The sequence below is a fragment of the Nannospalax galili genome, unplaced genomic scaffold (genome assembly GCF_000622305.1).
Source record: "Nannospalax galili isolate Female #2095 unplaced genomic scaffold, S.galili_v1.0 scaffold744, whole genome shotgun sequence".
Taxonomy (NCBI): domain Eukaryota; kingdom Metazoa; phylum Chordata; class Mammalia; order Rodentia; family Spalacidae; genus Nannospalax; species Nannospalax galili.
The window spans coordinates 1,623,335-1,623,866 of NW_008351509.1; positions in this window are offsets into that span (position 1 = coordinate 1,623,335).

Consider the following 532-nt stretch of genomic DNA (forward strand, 5'->3'; position numbering starts at 1 on the left):
GGTTCTTCCTCATTTTTCTTTTGTCTTCCAAGGCTGAACTAGTTGGCTGGGAAGAGTGGCTGGATACTCAGGTGAAGGTCCAGTGACCCTGCTTGGCACTCCTTTAATGAATGAGCACAACCATCAACAAGCCCAATTGTGACTGTGTTTAGTGATCAGGCACAGCAGAAGTTGTGATGACGGTGGTTATTACATGCAGAAAGGACTGCTGTATAGCATCATCTTATTAAAAGGACCTGGAATTTAAAAGGATTTGGTGCTAGGAGCCACATATGAAGGAGAACATATGTCGTTTGTTTTTCTGAGTCTGTGTTACTTCACTTAGTATAACAGTTTCTAGATCCATCCATTTACCTGCAAATTTCATTATTTCATCTTTCTTTACTGCTGAATATAACTCCATTGTGTAAATATACCACATTTTTGTTAACCACTCATCAGTTGAGGGGCATTTTAGGTTGCTTCCATCTCTTAGCTTTTATGAAAAGAGCAGCAACTAACATGGTTGTACAAGTGTCTCTACAATAGGATG